Source organism: Stomoxys calcitrans, chromosome 2 (assembly GCF_963082655.1).
Source record: "Stomoxys calcitrans chromosome 2, idStoCalc2.1, whole genome shotgun sequence".
Classification (NCBI taxonomy): Eukaryota; Metazoa; Arthropoda; class Insecta; order Diptera; family Muscidae; genus Stomoxys; species Stomoxys calcitrans.
This window is the reverse complement of record NC_081553.1, coordinates 201,379,884-201,404,295: the sequence shown is the minus strand read 5'-3', so window position 1 is coordinate 201,404,295 and position 24,412 is coordinate 201,379,884. Positions and strand designations below refer to the sequence as shown.

At 38.9% G+C, this 24,412-nt stretch overlaps 1 protein-coding gene across 1 annotated transcript in view; it reads right to left on the bottom strand.

Moving 5' to 3' along the window:
• LOC106094300 (uncharacterized) overlaps positions 1-24,412 on the bottom strand; it is a 140,951-nt gene that overhangs the window by 57,669 nt on the left and 58,870 nt on the right. The window lies entirely within an intron of this gene.

Below are 24,412 nucleotides of genomic sequence, written 5' to 3'. Positions count from 1 at the left end.
TTACCATAATGGGTCAATTAATCTAATCGACGTATTTTGAGGAGGAAAAGAGCCACCTTGACTTGAACGCAAATTTTAATGTCATATTATACCCTCCACCATAAGATGGGGGGTATACTAATTTCGTCATTCTGTTTGTAACTACTCGAAATATTCGTCTGAGACCCCATAAAGTATATATATTCTTGATCGTCGTGACATTTTATGTCGATCTAGCCATGTCCGTCCGTCTGTCCGTCAGTCCGTCCGTCTGTCTGTCGAAAGCACGCTAACTTCCGAAGGAGTAAAGCTAGCCGCTTGAAATTTTGCACAAATACTTCTTATTAGTGTAGGTCGGTTGGTATTGTAAATGGGCCATATCGGTCCATGTTTTGATATAGCTGCCATATAAACCGATCTTGGGTCTTGACTTCTTGAGCCAATTCTTATCCGATTGGAACGAAATTTTGCATGACGTGTTTTGCTATGATATCCAACAACTGTGCCAAGTATGGTTCAAATCGGTCCATAACCTGATATAGCTGCCATATAAACCGATCTTGGGTCATGACTTCTTGAGCCTCTAGCGTGCGCAATTCTTATCCGATCAGAATGAAATTTTGAACAACGTGTTTTGTTATGATATCCAACAACTGTGCCAAGTATGGCTCAAATCGGTCCATAACCTGATATAGCTGCCATATAAACCGATCTTGGGTCTTGACTTCTTGAGCCTCTAGAGTGCGCAATTCTTATCCGATTGGAATGAAATTTTGAACGACGTGTATTCTTATTATATCCAACAACAGTGCCAAGTATGGTTCAAATCGGTCCATAACCTGATATAGCTGCCATATGATACCCAACAACTGTGCCAAGTATGGTTTAAATCGGTTCATAACCTGATATAGCTGCCATATAAACCGATCTTGGGTCTTGACTTCTTGACCCTCTAGAGGGCACAATTCTTATCCGATTTGAACGAAGTATTTCGTTATGATATCCAACAACTGTGCCAAGTATGGTTGAAATCGGTCCATAACCTGATATAGCTGTCATATAAACAGATCTGGGGATTTGATTGTTGTTTAGAAAATATCTTGATCTGGGATCTTGACTTCTTGACCCCTAGAGGTCGCAATTATTATCCGATATGCCTGAAATTTTGTACGACGGATCCTCTCATGACCATCAACAAACGTGTTTATAATGGTCTGAATCGTTCTATTGCCCGATACAGATCCCATATAAATCGTTCTCTCTATTTTACTTCGTGAGCCCCAATGGGCACAATTCTTATACGAATTGGCTGAAATTTTACACAGGTCTCCAACATATAATTTAATTGTGGTCCGAACCGGACCATATCTTGATATCGTTTTAATAGCAGAGCAACTATTTTCTTATATCCTTTTTTGCCAAAGAAGAGATGCCGGGAAAAGAACTCGACAAATGCGATCCATGGTGGAGGGTATATAAGATTCGGCCCGGCCGAACTTAGCACGCTTTTACTTGTTTTTAATCTACTCCCAAATATCTTTCATTTGAATCCCATATAGGCATGGTCGGCTGATATGCCCATTTGGGGGGTATTTAGGAGCGAGGCGACCTCCCATTAGTTGGACCTAATTTTTTATGCCATATTTGTAATCTTCTGGCGCATACTTTTCATTTGAGTCTCATACTGATAGGAACGTCGAATATTTCTGTTTAGAGAAGTTTTTGGGTTGGGCGGCCCGCTGGGTACATGGACCCAAAATTTAATATGATATTCTTTTTCTAGTCCCCAATACCAATCAGTCCACTTTTGGTTTTGGGTGGCGTTTTTGGTGTAAGGGGGAGGGTCAGCCACCATCCGAAAGCTAAAAATTATATAACCTATTTTTCCTTCCACAGAAACCTATACAATCTGTGAAAATTTAAAGAAAATCGGTCCAAGGGTCCTGTAGTCATAATGGGTCATATGTCCATTTGAGGGGGTTGTTTGGGGGGTGGGTGTTCCCCTACACTTCGAACAGATTTTGAATGCCAGATTCGTGATCTACTCCCGAATACCTTTCATTTAAGCCCCATATTGATATAGACGACCAATTTATCTGTTTTTAGACATTTTGGGGTTAGGGCGACTTCCTGGGTACTTGAACCCAATTTTGAATATAACATTCGTATTCTACTCTTCAAAACCTTTCATTTGATATCAGTATTGCCTATCGGTCCACTTGTGATTTTGGGTGGTATTTTTGTGGTAACGGGAAGGGTCCGCCCCCTTCCGATATCAACAAATTTTAAAGCATATTTCTTCTTCCTGACCATATTCGTAATCTAGAATACCTTCCATTTGAATCTCATATTGTCCCGATCGGTCCACTTTAATTTTTCGGTAGTACTTTTGGGGTAAGGGGAGGGTCCGCCTCAACAGTTCAAAGTTCTTGGATATCATAAAAGAACACCAAGTGCAAAAATTTAGCCAAGTCGGAAAAAATGGCGGCCTTCATGGGCTCAAGAAGTCAAATCGGGAAATCGATTATATAGGATCTATATCAGGTTATAGAACCGAGTCAGTTCTGATTTGGATATAGCTCCCATATAAACGGATCTCCCGATTTGACTTCTTGAGCCCCTGGAAGTCGCAATTTTTATCCGATTTGGCTGAAATTTTGTATGTGATGTTCAGCTATGACTCCTAACAACTGTGTCGGTTTAAATCGGTCTATAACGTGACATATCTCCCATATACACCGACCTCACGATTTTATTTCTTGAGCCCCTGGAAGTCACAAATTTCGTCCAATTTGGCTTCCAACAACTGTGCATAGCACAGTTTAAATTGGTCTATAACCTGGTATAGCTTCCATATAAACAGATCTCACGACTTGATTTCTTGAGCCCTTACAACCCGAAATTGTTGTCCAATTTAGCTACATAGTGTTTGTTGGAAGTCATACAACAACTGTGCGAAGTACGGTTCAAATCGGTTTATAACATGGTATAGCTCCCATATAAACTGATCCGCCGATTTGACTTATTGAGTCCTAATATGCCGCAACATTTGTCCCATTTGGCAGACATTTGCATGCGGTGCTGTTACGACTACCCACAACTGCGCCAAATATGGTCGAAATCAGTCTATAACCTTATTTAGCTCCCATGTAAACCGGTATCTCGATTGCCCTTGTTCGGTTCTTAGAAGCTTCAATTTTTGCTGGTTTGACAGAAGTTTGGTACGTAAAATTGTTTTAGCAGAATCCATGGTGGTTTCCCAAGATTTGGCCCGGCCGAACTTAGCACGCTTTTGCTTGTTTTTTTTTTTTTTTTGTTATACCCTCCACCATAAGATGGGGGGTATACTAATTTCGTCATTCTGTTTGTAACTACTCGAAATATTCGTCTGAGACCCCATAAAGTATATATATTCTTGATCGTCATGACATTTTATGTCGATCCAGCCATGTCCGTCCGTCTGTCCGTCCGTCCGTCTGTCTGTCGAAAGCACGCTAACTTCCGAAGGAGTTTAGCTAGCCGCTTGAAATTTTGCACAAATACTTCTTATTAGTGTAGGTCGGTTGGTATTGTAAATGGGCCATATCGGTCCATGTTTTGATATAGCTGCCATATAAACCGATCTTGGGTCTTGACTTCTTGAACCTCTAGAGTGCGCAATTCTTATCCGATTGGAATGAAATTTTGCACGACGTGTTTTGTTATGATATCCAACAACTGTGCCAAGTATAGTTCAAATCGGTCCATAACCTGATATAGCTGCCATATAAACCGATCTTGGGTCTTGACTTCTTGAGCCTCTAGCGTGCGCAATTCTTATCCGATCAGAATGAAATTCTGCACGACGTGTTTTGTTATGATATCCAACAACTGTGCCAAGTATGGTTGAAATCGGTCCATAACCTGATATAGTTGCCATATAAACCGATTTTGGGTCTTGACTTCTTGAGCCTCTAGCGTGCGCAATTCTTATCTGATCAGAATGAAATTTTGCACGACGTGTTTTGTTATGATATCCAACAACTGTGCCAAGTATGGTTCAAATCGGCCCATAGCCTGATATAGCTGCCATATAAACCGATCTTGGGTCTTGACTTCTTGAGCCTCTAGAGGGCGCAATTTTTATCCGAATGCAATGGAATTTCGGTCGACGTGTTTTGTTATGATACCCAACAACTTTGCCTAGTATGGTTTAAATCGGTCCATTACCTGATATAGCTGCCATATAAACCGATCTTGGGTCTTGACTTCTTGAGCCTCTAGAGTGCGCAATTCTTACCCAATTTGAATGAATTTTGGCACGTAGTATTTTGTTACGATATCCAAAAACTGTGCCAAGTATGGTTCAAATCGGTTCATAACCTGATATAGCTGTCATATAAACAGATCTGGGGATTTGACTTCTTGTGCTTTTAGATGGCGCAATTCCTATCCGATTTGGCTGAAATTTTGCATGACGTATTTTATTTTTACTTTCAACAACTGTGTCAAATAAGGTTCAAATCGGTTCATAACCTGATATAGCTGCTTTATAAACCGATCTGGGATCTTGACTTCTTGACCCCTAGAAGTCGCAATTATTATCCGATATGCCTGAAATTTTGTACGACGGATCCTCTCATGACCATCAACAAACGTGTTTATTATGGTCTGAATCGGTCTATAGCCCTATACAGATCCCATAAAAATCGTTCTCTCTATTTTACTTCATGAGCCCCAATGGGCGCAATTCTTATACGTATTGGCTGAAATTTTACACAGGTCTCCAACATATAATTTAATTGTGGTCCGAACCGGACCATATCTTGATATCGTTTTAATAGCAGAGCAACTCTTTTCTTATATCCTTTTTTGCCTAAGAAGAGATGCCGGGAAAAGAAGTCGACAAATGCGATCCATGGTGGAGGGTATATAAGATTCGGCCCGGCCGAACTTAGCACGCTTTTACTTGTTTCTTTTTAAAATAGAAAATCAAAACAACAAACTCTTCAAAGAGTTTTAACTATGTGGTATGTTAAATGTATTGGGAATGGGCTGCAGTGATCGCGATTTCGCCCTTTGCCAGGGGGCTCATCAGGTTGCTATGCCACCAGAAAGTTAAATGATTCCACCTACTCACTAATAAGTGAGCAGTGCAATGGTAGAAGCATGCCTTTCGAATGAAATGTTGAGTCTTATTAGACATTTCTTTCTTATGCGCAGTAAGAAAAAAATCAAAAACTAACAGCCTAACAAAAAAATCTAACATCAACAACAACACAAAGCCAAAACTTATTATCCAGACCATCATTGATTGCCCTCGAATGACATTTTATATGAGCATATTGTAGATACATATTTGTCGACGTGCTGTTAGTGCATTCATTCGTTTTGCGCAACAGGCTTCTTATGTGGATATGTTTAAATGAGGTACTTATAATTAAATAGTATAATAGATATTTTCATGATGCTGGCTATCCAAAGTTCAGTCCGACTGAACGCAATGCGTTTTTACTTGTTGAATATAAGTTTTTGTTTAAATTGGTTTTAAATTTTTAAGCCCTCTTCATTAAAACGTATATGTTAACTTATTCAACCACAACTGACCAGTCCCTTGAAAGATAAAGTCATAAAGCAAATCCGTTTAATTTGCATATTCCTAAATAGCTTTGGGATTTTCATAATATCATTGAACATGTGCAGATCTCCTCCTCATAAAATGTGTGTGAGTATAAGAGCTATTCTTGTATTCAGGAAACTCACAATTTTTAAATGAAATGAATTTAGATAATTAATGGCAGAACACGAAGCAAAGTTTCCACAATCATAGATAAGGAGAATTACTTAATAATTGTTTATGTAAAATAATGAACAAATTTCCTTTACTGCAAAGGCTATGCAAGACTGGCCATAGAATGTAGTTGAGTTTGAGTATTGAAAGGATATAAGGTCTTTACACTGTGAAAAACATTTTAGATGAACTGAAGATGCAAACAGTAAATATGGGGAACTAATAACATCATCATAACACAACTCATCATCTAAAATTTCAAAAATATTGGATAAAGTGTTTGCTTTCAGAGGGATTAAGCAAATTGGGTTCAAATATATGCCAAAATATGATTTCTTGAAACCTTTAAAGCCTCAATCATGAATCGATTCCATTTATTCGGGCTGAATCTTGGGAACCCAACACCCTGGATTCTGCAAAAACTTTATACAAAATTTATGCAATTGAAGGTCATCATTTTATTCTACATTCCAAACTTCTGTCAAAGCAGCAAAAATTAGAGCTTCTAGGAAACGAACAAGGACGATCGAAAGACCGCCTTACGTGAGAGCTATATCAGATTATAGACTGATTTGAACCGAATTTAGCACAGTTGTTGGAAGTCGTTACAAAACAACGCATGCAAAATTTCAGCCAAATCGGACAAAAATTGCGGCTTGTAAGTGCTCGAAAAATCAAGTGGAGTGATCGGTTTATATGGGAGTTATATCAGTTTATAATCCGATTTAAACTGTACTAAGCACAGTTGTTGGAAATCATAACAGAACACTATGGGCAAAATTTCAGTCAAATCGGAATTGCGGCTTATAGAGGCTTCTGAACAAAAATGCCAATACCGAAATGCTGCGCAAACAGGCAAGAACTACATGTGCCAGAATACCTAGACAAGAAATGTTTCTTTACGAACAGCGTTTTTGTGCCAAAGTTATTGCTTCTCCGAGGGGAAGCAAGAGTTTTTGGTCATTCGTAAAAATAGTAAACGGCATCCCATCGGCAATCCCAACTCTTGTTAAAGATGACCAGGTATTCACTGATCCAGTTGATAAGGCTAATCTACTGGCTGAAATGTTTGTAGGAAATTCTTCCTTGCCGTTTAGCAATCCAATCAACCACTCCCCGTGATTGATAGTGTACCTAGTTCGATGCCTCAGATATTCTTTCGAACACTAGGAGTTAAAAGGGTCCTTGCGGATCTCGACGTAAATAAATCTCCGAGCCCGGACAGTATATCAACACTCGTCCTTTGTAAGTGTTCTTCGATGCTTGCTCGTCCACTATGCAACGTTTTCAACCTTGCTTACTGTGCGGGAGTTTTCCCCGCGCGTTACGTTGCGAACGTTCAACGCGTCTCCAAAAAAGGTGGGGCGAAGAACCCTATGAGTTATCGGCCAATTGCGATATGCTCCGCGCTCTCCAAGGTCATCGAGAGTATGGTTAACCATCATCTTGTCAGATACTTAGAGTCCAATGGCCTTCTTAGCGATAGACAGTATGGGTTATGCAGAAATCGTTCTGGGGGAGGCTCTATCCACCAGTTGATGAGAGTAAGGTCGTGGTTCTGAATATCAACAAGGCATTTGTTAGGATCTGGCATGGTGCACTTTTATCAAAGCTAAACGCATTTGGAGTCGGTAATAACTTCGTTCGATTTTGATGAGCTTTCTCAGAGATCGCACCATACGAGTTATTGTAAATGGGTTCTCATCCGATGAGTATACATTGACCGCAGGTGTGCCACAAAGCTCTGTTTCACTTTCACTTTCACTTTCCGCTTCCCTTTTGCTTACTTTCTTTAACGATCTATTGGGTCAGACTACGAATCCAGTCTATTCATTTGCCAATGACAGTAGTCGGAGCCATTCATATTCATCCATTCATAGGCCCATTCCTCAAGAAATTGTGGACAGGAGGCGCATTATGGATGAGACGCTCTCCCAGGATTTGTTGGCCATTTCGAGTTGGGTAGAATGAACAGAGTAGACTTTAACGCCCAGAAGACCCAGTGCTGTTTCTTGTCTCACACGTGATTCACTAACCCACTACAATCGTCGATATCTGTCTACGGTATAGATATTTAGCAGTCAGATGCTCTTGATGTTTTGGGTATGAAGATATTGGGTTGCCCAGAAAGTAATTGCGGAGTTTTTAAAAGAAAGTAAATGGATTTTTAATAAGACTTAGAATGAACTTTAAACAAATTTACTTTTTTTACACTTTTTTTCTAAAGCAAGCTAAAAGTAACAGCTGATAACTGACAGAAGAAAGAATGCAATTACAGAGTCACAAGCTGTGAAAAAATTAGTGAACGCCGACTATATGAAAAATCCGCAATTACTTTTTGGGCAACCCAATACAATGTGATGTCCGTTGGTCAAAATACGTGTCGAAATAAGCATTCAAATGTTTGGGCTTTCTTTACCGGTGCAAGAAATATTTCACCTCTTCTGATCTTCTTAATATTTATACTACCATCAGGCCGAGGATGGAATATAACTCTCATATATGGGCAGTAGCTCCAAAATCATCCTTGGACCTACTTGACAGGGTTCAACGGAGAGCGATGGTGTTAATTGGGGACACTAGAGTATCCACCTCTATTGCTTCTCCTGAGCATTGTCGGAATGTGGGTAGCGTTGTATTGCTCTATCGTTATATTCATGGCGTGTGTTCCAGGGATATTCGTCTTCTTATCCCTGACATTAGGATGTTCAGCAGGAATACAAGACCTGCAAGAAACACACACCCGTTTGTAATTGATTGGCCAGTCGACCGAACCATGCATTAACGAGAAAATTCATTTATCGCCCGAACCATTCGTATGTGGAATCGACTTCCGGCTAATGTCTTTCCCACCAGCATTGACGTTCAGAAAGTTAAGACGAATATCAATAAATACTACTCCCTCTTTCCCCCCTTCAACCCTTAATATTCCTAATAGCCAACGCAATGCACTGCATATATAAGGGACATCCCCTGCGTGTTGGTTACATGAAAAACAACCAAAAATCGAAGGATCGGTTTATATGGGGGTTATATCAGGTTATTGACCGACATTGCAAAATTTCAGCCAAATCAGACAAAAATTACGGCTTGTAAGAGCTTAAGAAGTCAAATCGGGAGATCGGTTTATATGGGAGCTATATCAGGTTATAGACCGATTTGGACCGTACTTGACACAGTTATTAAAAGTCGTAACAGAACACCTCATGCAAAATGCAATGGCGATGGGTATAATTAAACTATAAAATAAACGAATTGGTAACCAAGATCCGCCAGACCGCACTTGGCTACTATTGGCACTTGTGGGCAAATGGGCCGAAAATGAAAATTTGCCCATGAACATTCCATTAAGGAAAAGGGGCAAACTTCTCGCATATCAAGGAGTGCTATCAGATGCATGTTTAAGCCTGATGAAAAGGAACCTATTTGGGGAGAAATTTTTATATTGCAAAGTACTTCACAAATGGCGCAAGAACTAGAAGGGGATTAACTACCACTAAAAATTTGTCTGATGTTTTTGCCAGGGTTCGAACCCTGGCATTCAGCGGCATAGACAGAAATGCTAACCTCTGATCAACGATGACCTCCAAATTGCATTTGGATTATTCCAAGCTATGCAACATTTGGCCCAACCGCACTTGGCCCGACCGCACGCGGCCCGATCGTACTTGGCCAGTTTTGGCATTTGTAGGCGATTGAGGCATTGTAACTGTGCAACACCCCCTTATTAGATTTCCCATTTACCATTCTTATCTATGCAATGCTTTGAGTCCCCTACTAGCATGACAATGGATTTGTCGTTTATTCTACTTTCAGTGTTGGCAGATATAGTTTGAAAAAGAGTATAAACTAAACATGGAATGACCCACATAGAAATACATGCTTGCCTACTTGCGTATTCACACTCATTCACTTCCTCCATACATTCACATATGCTAGCGGCCTGCGTGAGTGTGCATATATATATATAAGAACTATTATGTGACTATATACTTAAGTACCATGTTTATGACTGCACGTCTAAGGAAATGAGTGTGCTCATATGTCATCGCAAGTGCTTTACGTCAACTCTATAATTAACATTTTGCAGTGCAGATTCATGGCCCTCATGTTACCACATGCCCCCTGTCATGCCATGTTGGTATTGCCAAAAGTCAATTGCCAATCTTAGTGACGGGTTTTGTATAATAAACCTTTATGGTCTTCATTTAGTGCAAACTCTTTGCTCCCTTCCTATAAATCGCTCTCCTTGTGTCACTCACTCATTTTCTCTGTTGCTCTTTGAGCAAATTCAACAAACGTAAGAAATCCTCAAATGTGAATATTGGCGATGAAGAGTTTATAGGCTAGGGGGTAAAATTATCATTAAATCCCTAGATATAATAAATCTGCAGTATGTTGACATTATTAATAGAATATAAGGCATTACGTTTGCAATTACTTTGCCTTGATGTGACAGCATGTATTATGAGAAGTGCTTTTAATTAAGTCACATAAGACTCTGTGCCAATTTGAGTTGATTATTCTGCAATGATTAAGAAGCAAAATGTATTGCCATTGCACTTGAATGCATAAATACTGGAAAATTGAATCATGAAAGTAATTAAAGAGGCTTTGTTTTGCACAATCGTGAGTGCCTCGTGCATATGAATAAGAAGGTAATTTACCTCACTGCCTTTGTAATTATTTTCAGTTAATAATTGGTAGCTACAAATCTAAGATAATTAAAAATGTGCTTAACACACATTGCAACTTGTATTCCAGGAACCCATTTCCACTTTCCGTGTTACTAAACTATTTCAATGAGACTGAAAAATGTCTTCTCCGTATTTCATTAAGTTTTTTCTAATGTTCACCATTTGTCTGTTTATTGAAAATGTATGCAAGAAGGAACTTGAATATAATTTGTATTAAAAGAGAAACTCTCTATCTGTCTGCTCCTTGCTAAGAATCAGCTCGGGGAATTTCATAGAATTGTAGGCAAATTGATATTTGACATTTAGCATCTCTTACAATTGATGTCGAATGCAAGTAAACCAAGCAGATAATTAGAACCAGTAGGATAGGCATAGTTAAACGTATCAAAGTACATCGGTTGCTTTGGCTTGGTCATGTTGTCAGAATGATTGAAGAAGCTCCAGCGAAGAAGTCTTTTGAAGGCGATCACGGTAGAATGCGATAACCGGGACGACCAAAACCTCGATGGAAAGGCCAAGTGGTGAAATATGTCTTGAAACTTGCTGTCAGAGATTTTAGAAGAAGTGGAGTAGACCGAGGTGCTTGGAACACTATACTAAGTTCGGCTAATAGGACAAATGTTCTGTCATATCCATATCATAAAGTAAAAGTAAAGCAAAGGCAAAAGTTGGGTGGGGCCGACAATAAAATACACTACACCACCGAGTATACATACCTACAAAATTTAATACATGGAATGATACTAAGCCGATCAGTATAATTATCAATGGTCTACCTCCTCTCCTTCTTAGAGTTGCAAACAAATGCACAATAATAATACTCTGTGCCACAGTGGTGGTGTAAAGTATAAACAAGTAGAAAGGTGTTAAGTTCGGCCGGGCCGAACTTTGGATATCCACCACCTCGGGTATATAAAGGGTGATTTTTTTGAGGTTAGGATTTTCATGCATTAGTATTTGACAGATCACGTGGGATTTCAGACATGGTGTCAAAGAGAAAGATGCTCAGTATGCTTTGACATTTCATCATGAATAGACTTACTAACGAGCAACGCTTGCAAATCATTGAATTTTATTACCAAAATCAGTGTTCGGTTCGAAATGTGTTTCTCTTTGACACCATGTCTGAAATCCCACGTCATCTGTCAAATACTATTGCATGAAAATCCTAACCTCAAAAAAATCACCCTTTACGTAAACCACCTTGAAAAATTGAATAATAAACTCCTGTGAAAAATTCATAGTTTATTCCCCCATAGCAGCTATATCGAAATATGGTCCGATTTGGACCGAATTCGGCATGGACATTGAGTGGTCTAATAAGCACAAGTCATTGTTCAAATTTGTAGAACAAAATGTTGGTCTTTTTGGTAGCTACATCCATATACACCTATCTGAACCATATACGACACGGATGTCAGAAAGCCTAATATAAGTTACAGTGTCAAATTTCAGCGAAATCGGATTATAAATGCCCCTTTTATGGGGCCAAGACTTTAAATCGCGATATCGGTCTATATGCGAGCTATATTCAAATCTGGACCGATCTGGGCCAAATTGAAGAAGGAATGCGAAGGCCCCAACACACAGCTAACTGTCTTACATTTCGGCGACATCGGAGAATAAATGCGTATTTTATAGGCCCAAGAACTTAAATCGAGAGATCGGTCTTCATGGCAGCTATATCGAAATCTGGACCGATCTGGGCCAAATTGCAGAATGACGTCAAACAGCTCTTTACTTTCCCGAATTTCGGCAAAATCGGACAATAAGTGCACCGTTTATGAGCCCAAAATCTTTAATAGAGACATCGGTCTATATGGCTGCTATATCCAAATCTGGACCGATCTGGGCCAAATTTCAGGCAGATGTCGAGGGGCCTAACATAACTCACCGTCCCACATTTCGGCGATATAGAACAACAAATTTTTATGGGCCCAAAAACTTCAATCGAGAGATAGGTCTATATGGCCATATCCAAATTTGGACCGATCTGGGCCAAATTGAAGAAGGATGTCGAGTGGCCTAATGCAGTTCACTGTCCCAAATAAAGACAAAATAAATCGAGAGGTCGGTCTATATGGTAGCTATATCCAAATCTGTACCGATCTGAGCCAAGTTGCAGAAAAATGTCGAAGAGTCTAACACAGCGCACTGTCCCAAATTTCAGCGAAATCGGACAATAAATACGCCTTTTATGGCCCCAAAACCTAAAACCGAGAGATCGGTCTATACGGCAGCTATATCCAAATCTCAACCGATTAGGGTCAATTTGAAGAAAAATGTCGAAGGGCCTAAGACAACTCACTGTCCCAAATTTCATCAAAATCGAATAATAAAAGTGGCTTTTATGGGCCTAAGACCCTAAATCGGAGGATCGGTTTATATGGCAGCTATATCCAAATCTGGACCGATCTGCGCCAAATGGACAAGGGATGTCGAAGGGCCTAACGCAACTCACTGTCCCTAATTTTAGCAAAATCGGATTATAAGTGTGGTTTTTATGAGCCTAAGACCCTAAATCGGAGGACCGGTCTATATGGCAGCTATATCCAAATCTAGACCGATCTGAGCCAAATTAACGAAGAATGTCGCAGGGCCTAACACAACTCACTGTCCCAAATTTTAGCAAAATCGGATAATAAGTGTGGCTTTTATGAGCCTAAGACCCTAAATCGGAGGATCGGTCTATATGGCAGCTATATCCAAATCTGGACCGATCGGAGCCAAATTGACAAAGGATGCCGAAGGTCCTAACACAACTCACTGTCCCAAATTTCAGTAAAATCGGATAATAAATGTGGCTTTTATGGGCTTTAGACCCTAAATCGGAGGATCGGTCTATATGAGGGCTATATCAAGATATAATCCAATATAGCCCATCTTTGAACTTAACTGCTTATGGACAAAAAAAGAACCTGTGCGAAATTTCAGCCTAATATCTGTATTTTTAAAGACTGTAGCGTGATTTCAACAGACAGACGGACGGACATGTCTAGATCGTCTTAGATTTTTACGCTGATCAAGAATATATATACTTTATAGGGTCGGAAATGAATATTTCGATGTGTTGCAAACGGAATGACAAAATGAATATACCCCCATCCTTCGGTGGTGGGTATAAAAAGGATCTGTGTAATTTATCAGCTCAATATCTCTATTAATAAGGACTATAGTTTGATTTTAACAGACAGACGGACGGACATTGCTAGATCGTCTTAGATTTTTACGACGATCAAGCATATATATACTAAATAGGGTCGGAAATAGATATTTGTATGCGTCGCAAATGGAATGATAAAAAGAATATACCCCCATCCTTCGATGGTGGGGGTGAAAGTCAAGAGAAGAATATTAGAAATCGAACCACAACTGAAGATTTGGCAGCCCGAACACTTTTCCAAAATGCTGAGATGGCCATGCTACTGGCGCCTGGACCACCTATGGCCTTGAAATCTTGCACATAAGCTGGATTACACCTCAGCTTTAAGCACGTAATCGCTATCCGTTGTCATATAAAATACTTTCTACTAGTTACCCACCATAATAGTTGGGGAAAACTAATCTAGTCATTCCGTTTGTAACTTTTCGAAATATGAATCTAGGGCCAATAAAGTAGATATATTCTTGATTGTCTCGTCATTCTGAGTCGATCTAGTCATGTGCGTCCGACTGTCTGTGGAAATCACGATAGCGGTCGAACACGTAAAGTTGATTAACTTTACGCGTTCGACTGCTTGAAATTTTGCAGATATTAAATATTCATGAAAATCCTTGGGAATTGCAAATGGGCTATATGGGTTCAGATTATGATATAGCTCCCTTATAAAGCGATTTCCCGATTTGTCTTCTTGAGCCCCTGGAAGCCGTAATTTTTGTCCGATTTGGATAAAATTTTGCAGATGGTGTTCCTTTATGACTTCCAACAACTGTGCTTAGTACGGTCTAAATCGGTCTATAACCTCATATAGATCCCATGTAAACCGATCTCCGGATTTCACTTCTTAAGCCCTTAAAAGCCACAATTTTTGTTGAATTTGGTTGAAATTTTGCAGATAATGTTCTGTTATGACTTTCAACAATTGCGTTCAGTATGGTCGTAGTCGGTCTATAATCTGATATAGCTCCCTTATAAACCGATCACCTGATTTGCCTTCTTGAGCCCCTTAAAACCGCATTTTTTTTTTTGAAATTTGGCTAAAATTTTTCAGATGCATTATGACTTCCAACAACCGTGCCAAGTACGGCCGAAATTCATCAATAACCTGATATAATTCCCATATAAACCGATCTCCCGATTTGACTTTCTGACCCCTAACAGGCCACAATTTTTGTCCGATATATCTGAAATTTTGCACATTGGGTTCTTTTATAAATTCCAACAACTGTGTTAAGTACGATTCGGCCTATAACCTAATATAGCTCCCATATAAACCGATCTCCCGATTTGAAATCTTGTAGCCCATGGAAGCCGCAATTTTTGTCCGATTTAGTTAAAACTTTGCACCTAGTGTTCTGACTTCCCACAATTCTGCCAAGTACGGTCCAAATAGGTCTGTAATCTGGTATAGCTCCCGTATAAAATGTTCTCTCGTTTATCCTTGTTCGGTTATTTGAAGCTTTAATTTTTGCTGGTTTGACAGAAGTTTGGTATGTATTGTGTTGCCCAAAAAGTAATTGCGGATTTTTCATATAGTCTGTAAGTGACTCTGTAATTGCATTCTTTCTTCTGTCAGCTGTTACTTTTAGCTTGCTTTAGAAGAAAAGTGTAAAAAAGTATATTTGATTAAAGTTCATTCTAAGTTTTATTAAAAATGCATTTACTTTCTTTTAAAAAATCCGCAATTACTTTTTGGGCAACCCAATAGAATAAAATAATAAAACAACTAAATAAATTTTTATACCCTCTACCATAAGATGGGGGGTATACTAATTTCGTCATTCTGATTGTAACTACTCGAAATATTCGTCTGAGACCCCATAAAGTATATATATTCTTGATCGTCGTGAAATTTTATGTCGATCTAGCCATGTCCGTCCGTCTGTCTGTCGAAAGCACGCTAACTTCCGAAGGAGTAAAGCTAGCCGCTTGAAATTTTGCACAAATACTTCTTATTAGTGTAGGTCGGTTGGTATTGTAAATGGGCCATATCGGTCCATGTTTTGATATAGCTGCCATATAAACCGATCTTGGGTCTTAACTTCTTGAGCCTCTAGAGGGCGAAATTCTTATCCGATTGGAATGGAATTTCGCACGACGTGTTTTGTTATGATACCCAACAACTGTGCCAAGTATGGTTTAAATCGGTCCATAACCTGATATAGCTGCCATATAAACAGATCTGGGGACTTGACTTCTTGAGCTTCTAAAGGGCACAATTCTTATCCGATTTGACTGAAATTTTGCATGACGTATTTTATTTTTACTTTCAACAACTGTGTCAAATAAGGTTCAAATCGGTTCATAACCTGATATAGATGCCATATAAACCGATCTGGGATCTTGACTTCTTGAGCCTCTAGAGGTCGCAATTATTATCCGATATGCCTGAAATTTTGTACGATAGATCCTCTCATGACCATCAACAAACGTATTTATTATGGTCTGAATCGGTCTATAGCCCGATAGAGATCCCATATAAATCGTTCTCTCTATTTTACTTCGTGAGCCCCAATATGCGCAATTCTTATACGAATTGGCTGAAATTTTACACAGGTCTCCAACATATAATTTAATTGTGGTCCGAACCGGACCATATCTTGATATCGTTTTAATAGCAGAGCAACTCTTTTCTTATATCCTTTTTTGCCTAAGAAGAGATGCTGGGAAAAGAACTCGACAAATGCGATCCATGGTGGAGGGTACATAAGATTCGGCCCGGCCGAACTTAGCACGCTTTTACTTGTTTTTCTTTTTTTTTGTTTCTCTTTCGAGCCGAGCTCAATGATCGGAGATGCAAATGGAAAAGAAAAGCCAAAGCAACACACACCAACTACTATGGGACGCGTTTCGTCATTGGTTAGAAGACTTTTCATCCATACTAGGTTTGATGGCTTCAAGGGCCATGCGTTGGTATGTTGTATTTGAATCGTATTAATAGCGAAAATGCATCTATGACACAATTACCACATTAACCACGCTCGACAACCGTGCTTATTAGCTGTACTATTCCCAATGCATGTATTTTTGTGTAATGACAGATTTTCTGTCTGTGGCAAATTATACTTCTTCCGTACTACAAATGATTTTATTCATCTATTGGAAGTTGTATTCATGGCTTCGATTGCTAAGACAACGGCAATGGCTCTCGCTGGGTGGGTTCCCAAGATTTGGCCCGGCCGAACTTAGCACTTTGTTTTACGATTCTATATCACTTTGCGTTGGACTAAAGATATTCTCCCATTTTATGGTGTGCAGAACAGCGTTTATATATATGTTCTCTAGAAACTCGTGAGTAATATTCTTGTTTCTTCTGTCAGGCCATCGACAGACATGAGACTGATATAAAAGAATTTGGCGCTTAGTGATAAGTCACTTATTTCAATCTGTTGACAAGGTGTATATTAATTTCGGCTAACCACAGTCAAACTTCTGTCTGTGTTGTTATAAAGTCCCTCCCAATCCAGCACACTGCCTGTAAGGCGGTAATGTTGCAGTGTTTCTAATGAGTCCACCAGTGGAAATCCATGACTCTTAGTTTCACAAATTATGGTACTTTATTCATTTATTATGAGGCAGTTCCCAAAATTAAGGAAGTAATTTTTTTTTGCAAATACATGTGGGAATACTTTAAAAAATTTAACAACATCATGGATTTTGCTTTAAAAAATTGTAAATTTAATTTTACCTACCACATGCAAAGGGTATGACATTCGGTGATTTCTGTTTTATAGATTTTTTCTGGTTTATGATTCGATTCCCTACAATGAAACGTTGTTTTATATCTTTTCAAATAGTTTTACGAGCCATTTTAAGTATGCCGGCAAAATTGGAACTTCTATGTTTTTATATTGCAGGGGTTGTCCTGCAGCCTGTGCTTATCAAAATCTACAGACATAGGCTGAACCATCATAAAGTGGATAATCTAAAGCAGGGAGGGGGAGTGATTCTATCATTCACAGTTACCTCCCATTCACTTTATCACTGATTGCGCTACATCTTCACTTAATTTTACGACAGCCATTGAGTTGCCAGCAAAGATAAAGACTTTTCCTTGACATAGCCTATCAGGAATTGAAGTTTCCTTTATTGATCTTAATGAGACACGTACTTTCCATGTCGTAAAAGTGACGCAACCTACAAATTGTGTCCATATGTACATATTTGCTTGTGTAATTGCAAACGATTTGATCAACATATAAAGATATGTGCAAACACAATTCCTATTTGTATTTGCCTACACAAAAAGGCAATGAGTGTGTGTTTAGTGTGTGTTAACACCACAACCACACATACACCCATTTGTATTCTATATCGAGAGCTTGTTACAGATTTTTCGATTCGCATGACATCATTGTGATTTCAATTGTTGTGATGTGACAATTTCAAGATGTTAAAGTCATTTCGGTTTTAACATTTCTGATGGAAAACTCTATATCTTCAAAACAATGTAGACTTATAATGGATGATTACCATAAGAATTTGTTGTGAAAATCGAAACAAAACATTTTCGATTTAAATAAAACCCATTTCGATTGATATGAAATATTTTGCCAATGAAGTGAATCTTAATTTTATTAAGGCACTTTGATTTCGAGATACTGATAGAGTTAAATATAGAAAATAAGGAAGACAATGATTGGACTAGCAAACAAATAAGACTCATATTTCGAAATGGTACTTTGTTTGGTAAGGGCTCAACAAAAACTAAGATGGTTTTCTTGGAAGAATGTTTAAATTGAGATAGGGTCATTTATTTATCGTGGGGTATGAGTGATATCAAGCAACGGTTCTGGGTAGTAAAGACCTTTCTTGGTCCTTCCCTCATCAAAATTGTGCACAATGACCTTTGCTTGATTTAACATGGATAACTGCATAACACTCGCCTAAAATGAACTACCCGCCAAAGGTGAGATCACATATCAAACTATTGGGTTGCCCAAAAAGTAATTGCGGATTTTTCATATAGTCGGCGTTGACAAATTTTTTCACAGCTTGTGACTCTGTAATTGCATTCTTTCTTCTGTCAGTTATCAGCTGTTACTTTTAGCTTGTTTTAGAAAAAATGTGTAAAAAAAAGTATATTTGATTAAAGTTCATTCTAAGTTTTATTAAAAATTCATTTACTTTCTTTTAAGAAATCCGCAATCACTTTTTGGGCAACACAATATATCAACTAAGATAAGACAAAATATATAATACCCTACATCTGCCCTATATGTGTAAACTTTATTATTTGTACTCTTGATTTAATTCAGAACCGATTTTGATGGACTTCGGCAAAGGTGTCCAGGAGGTAAACAAAACAATCCATACCAAGTTTCTTGCATTATTGTAATAACTACAGGCTTATTAGTGTGAATAGGACTATGCATACATATGGAAACTATATCTCAATCAGAACCGATTACTACAAATGTTAACAGTCCTAAGAATATGGTACGAGTATGTGCCAAATTTTGTGAAGATTACACAAATTCAAGCGAATATGGGAGCTATACTTAAAGCTGAACCAATTCCCACCAAAATCGGTGCTCGTAATAACAAGTAAATGCAAAGTTCGGCCGGGCCGAATCTTATATACCCTCCACCATGGATCGCATGTTTATATTGGGTTGCCCAAAAAGTAATTGCGGATTTTTTAAAAGAAAGTAAATGCATTTTTAATAAAACTTAGAATGAACTTTAATCAAATATACTTTTTTTACACTTTTTTTCTAAAGCAAGCTAAAAGTGACAGCTGATAACTGACAGTAGAAAGAATGCAATTACAGAGTCACAAGCTGTGAAAAAATTTGTCAACGCCGACTATATGAAAAATCCGCAATTACTTTTTGGGCAACCCAATAGTTCTTTGTGCGGTATCTCTTTTTAGGCAAACAAAGAATAATGAACAAAAACTGTTATGCCATTGGAGCTATATCAAGTTAAAATCCGATTCGGACCATAAATGAATTGAATGCTGAACATTGTACAAGTCATTGTGTAATATTTCAATCCATTCAGATAAAAATTGCCCCTGGTAGGGGATCAAAAAGCAGAATCGGGAGATCGGCTTATATGGGAGCTGTATCAACCAATAGATCGATTCAGACCATATTGGACCTGATGTTGAAGGTCATGGGAGAAGCCGATGCACAAAATTTCTGCCAAATCGGATAAGAGTTGCGCTCTCTAGAGGCTCAAAAAGTCAAGATCCCAGATATTTTTATATGGCAGCTATACCAGGTTATGTACCGATTTACGCCATACTTAGCACAGTTTTTGGAAGTGATACCAAAACAATTCGTGCAAAATTACAGCCAAATCGGATAAGATTTGCGCCCTCTGAAAGCTCACGAAGTCAAGACGCAAAATAGATTTATATGGCTGCGCCCACTAGTGGCACAAAAAATCAAGATCCAAGATCGGCTATATCAAAACATGGAGCGATTTGGCCTGTTTACAATACCAACCGACCTACACTAATAAAAAATATTTGTACAAAATTTCAAGCGCCTAGCTTTACCCCTTCCAAGTTAGCGTGCTTTCGACAGATAGACGGACGAAAGGACTCAATAGTTTGGTGGACTGCGTTGGAGAAAAAGTGCAACGTAAGGATAACAGGATAACAGGTTCAGAGAACATTCAGAGATGTCCGGTCAGATAGCTGAGACGACACTTGAGCACGAGTGCCAGGCACATTGAGAACATAGGGACTGTGATCTGTTCTCGACTGCCTGACCATAATGCGGTCCTGCAGGTGGAGATTCAGGCAATCGCGGAATGCGTGAGATGATGTGGTGTTAATGCGTAAGGATGAATTAAAGAGCAGATTTTTTGGCAATGAAGGCCAGAGGACTGTTGTCAATAAACTTGGTTAAACCGAAGGGCGATGAAACTGTCGGTAGGACGACGAAAATCCTATGAGGAGATCGGGATATTGAGAAGACGAGGCTATTACTGAAAAGAAGTAAGAAGGTCAATATGGCACATAGAAATATGAGCTCACTTAAGCCAAATCGGTGCGGCGAGTGATAGTATGTGGGGACAATGATGAGACGCTGGAGCTATGTCATTGCCGGCTTTCGCGGCTAACAGACACCAGCACATAGGTGGGGACACAGACATGGACTAGCTAAGGCGCGTGATATGGAAAACCATTAGGGATTTTGTAAGTAGAACGGAATTCCTGACTAAGATTCACTTTTTTATCCTCCATCATAGTATAGGGTATACCAACTTCTTCATTCCATTTGTGTATCATTAAAATATTGGTCTGAGACCTAACAAAGTGTATATGTTCTTGATCGTCTTGACGTTCTGAATCGATTCAGCCTTGTCCGTCTGTCTGCGAACGCACGCCAACTTTCGAAAGATTAAAGCTAGGCGCTTGAAATTTTGCAAAAAAGATTTCCCATTAGTGCAGGTCGGTTGGGATCGTAATGGACCCATCTTTTGGTATAGGTGCCATATAAGCCGATCTTGAATCTTGACTTCTTAAGCCTTTTATTCGGCTGAAATTTTCCATGTATGTATGTATGTATTATGACTTCCAACAGATGTGCTTAGTACGATTCAAATCAGTTTAAAATCTGATATAGCTGCCGTATAGACCAATCTCGGGTTGGGACTTCTCGAGCCTTTACAGTGCAAAATTCTCATCCGATGTGTGAAGTTTTGCGCGAGGTGTTTTGTAAAGACTTCCAACAAATCGGTTCATTACCTCAGACAGCTGCAATATAAGCCGATCTGGGATCTTGACTTCTTGAGCCTCTAGGGTTCGTAATTATTATCTGATTTAGCTGAAATTTTGTTTTATCTTCCAACATCTACGCCAAGTTTTGTTTAAATCGGTTTATAACCTGATATAGCTCCCATATAAACCGATCTTCAGACTATTATTCAATTTGGCTGAAATTTTGCTCAATGACTTCCCTATGGTCTCCAACATTCAAACCAAGTATAACCTAAATTCGGCCATACCTGATAAAACTTTAAAGCATGGCAAATTTTGCCCGTTATTCTTTGTTAGTCTAAAAGAGATACCGTGGAGGGTATATAAGATTTGACCCGGCCGAACTTAGCACTCTTTTATTTGTGCAATGTTACTTTTTATACCCACCACCATAGAATGAACGTTTATTTTTGCCCGATTTGGCTGAAATTTTACTTGTAGTGTTCCGTTATGACTTCCAAGAACTGTGCCAATTACGGTCCAAATCAGTCTATAACCTGATATAGCTCCCATATAAACCGATCTCCCAATGTGACTTATTGAGCCCTTACAAGCCGAGATTTTTGTCCGAATTGGCTGTAGTGTACTGTTATAACTTCAAACAACTAGTACGGTCCACATCGGTCTATAGCCTGATATAGCTCTCATATAACCCGATCGCCCGATTTAACTCCACCCTTACAAGCCGGAATTTTTGTCCGATTGGGCTGAAATTTCGCATGTGGTGTTCCGTTATGATTTTCAGCCTTTGTGTTCAGTACGGTCCGAATCGGTCTATAACCTGATATAGCTCCCATATAAACCGATCTCCTGATTTGACTTCTTGAGCTCTTACAAGTTGCAGTTTTCGTGAGGGAATCGACGTGTACAGGAGTCGGAATGAAATTCGGAAATTCGACCAAAGAGATAAACATCAAGCCGATGGCGCTGGTACAGGCACATTCTTCTGCAGAGCAAATCTGGGAACATATCCTGGGCTACAAAACAAAAAGGCAGCAGGAGCCGTTGAATTGCCGGTTGAACTATTTAAGGCCGAATGAGAAGCGCTTATGAGGCATATGCACAAGCTTTTCTGCGCGATCTAACTAAGGAGCTTAACTCCGAGGATTAGAGCTTCAGATAATAGCCTGATTGAAAGATTATATGAAGTGAAGGTCTGAGCAGGGAAAAGCGCAAAATGTGCAAAAGAACACATGCTGTTCGTCTATGCGTACGACATTGATAATATGGACCGTTCATTGGTCTCTTGAATATACTCGACCAACCCAAATCTGCTGACATTTGCATTAAATTGCCTAATAGACTACTACAATTATGTATGCAATATAAGAAAATGTATCCATGATGGTGGGTGTGATCCCAACTTTGGGCTGATCTAACCTAAGGCTATGTGTTTTTTTTTGTGATACTACTAAAATTTATTTTACAATGTTATTTTTGTATTAACACACAAGCAAGAAATTGCTTTCAAACAAATGATTCTAAAATGCCATATTGATAGATTGGGAGTGCTGCTTATTAATAGATTGGTAGGAAGTGAATGTTGAAAGTAAGCAGCAGAAGTAACTGTGAGACCATGTAGGAGGGCCAATAAAATATGTTAGAGGGCATGCATGGATTATATCGATAAAAGCCTACAGCATTTCCTCAAAATACTTGCTCTTTTTTGTAATTTAAATATTTATTGATTTTATTTTTAAATTCGCTAATAAATCAAAACATGATTTATTGCTTAGAAACATACTTTAATTTATCCCGGTCACATTTTTCTTTGAAAATTATGCTGGCCGCTACTTCCTTCCTAGGATGAAATACGCCCCTATACATGGAAGAATTGTTTTTCTATCAAAAAAAAAAAAGAAAGCATTTTCTTGGAATCAACGAAAATCCTTCTTTGTTTATGGCTTCGAACAATCGCGCCTTCTTCCGTTGCGGAAGTAGCAATTGTTTGTTTTCTCTATTATATCGTAATGATTGAGCCAAATCCATTAATCGTTCACATGATTTGTATTCCGTGCAGTTACCCAGCAATGGATGAAAAAGTAGTAGAACAAGAAATAAGTCCATTTCGATGAAGGACAAACCAATTCACTCTCACCCACATAGCATTTCTTCCCAGGCAATGAAAAGGGAAGAAAAAAAACGTTCCAAAGTTCTTTCAAAGAAATTGCCTGCCGACATATGTCAATTTGGAGTAGATGCTGTTTATAAATAAGTAAATAAAGTGGTTGTTCTGCTGCCAAAAATAAAAAAAAATAACAACATCATGCACACGCACAAAGTAGGAAATCTTTGGAGGATGTACACAAACCACTTGCTGTATGTGGGTCTATCCACAGCAAATGGAATAACTGACCATTTTTCAGTTGTTATCATAAGTTCATATTTACCACATATTCACCCTTCTTCCGGTTGTCGAAGGCTAAAATCGAGAGCAGCTATAGTCGAAAGCGAATAAATAAGAGATTCCAACCTGGACGTCTGTTTAGTTTTGTGTTCTAATAATCGAGGTCCTTAATTAAGTAAAGTCGGACCGAATTTTGCATATGTCCAAGTAACAGTGACCCGACTGAAGAACAACAATGCAGCAGGAGCCAATGGGTTACCCGGTGAACTATTTAAGGAACTACACGTTAATAAGCCGTATGCATCAGCTTATCTCCGCAATCTGACTAGAAGAACGCATACCCGATGATTGGAACCTCAACATACTATGTCCCGAAAATAGGTAAGGAAAATATCTTTGGCCCAACAGTCGGAAAATTTTGCCTACACGAAGAAACATCTCATAAAGGGTTGAGGCTAATAGACTTAGCATAGACTTAGGCAAAGAACATAGAAGTTAACAGCACCAGATTCCAACATCGAAGGATTCACACGGCCACATAACTGTCACCAGATCAAAACTCGCGAAACCAATTACAGCATGTTGTGATAGATAGATTCAACCACTGTGTTAGATGTATGACCGATCCGAGAGGCGAACATCGATTCGGTTCATTACCTTATTGCAGCAAAGGTTGGCACTCGTCTTAGTGTGGCAAGAAAAATACAAACGGACACTTCACGGAAGGTGGATGCTGCAAACA